The sequence below is a fragment of the Camelus dromedarius genome, chromosome 16, assembly GCF_036321535.1.
Source record: "Camelus dromedarius isolate mCamDro1 chromosome 16, mCamDro1.pat, whole genome shotgun sequence".
In the NCBI taxonomy this organism is placed as follows: domain Eukaryota; kingdom Metazoa; phylum Chordata; class Mammalia; order Artiodactyla; family Camelidae; genus Camelus; species Camelus dromedarius.
This window is the reverse complement of record NC_087451.1, coordinates 32,883,581-32,883,861: the sequence shown is the minus strand read 5'-3', so window position 1 is coordinate 32,883,861 and position 281 is coordinate 32,883,581.

The following is a 281-nucleotide window of genomic DNA, read 5'->3' as shown; positions in this document are numbered from 1 at the left end:
CAGAGCGTTCAGTGACTGTTGTCAGAAACGTTGGTAGGGCGAGGAGGCAAGTCAAAGGCCACTTGGCGCCAGATCAAATCCCCTGCCTGCTGTTCCTTCTGTGGGTGTCGGGCGATCCTGATGGTGCCCTTTAAAAAAAATCTCTGTGTTCAGAATCGTATTGGGGAAGGACCCAGAGCCAGTCACCCCTTGTGCCCAAAGGGGAAAAAAAATCGAGTTGTCACCGTGAATAGACCTTGATAAAACAATCATCACAGATCCCATTTATGGAGTGGTTGATC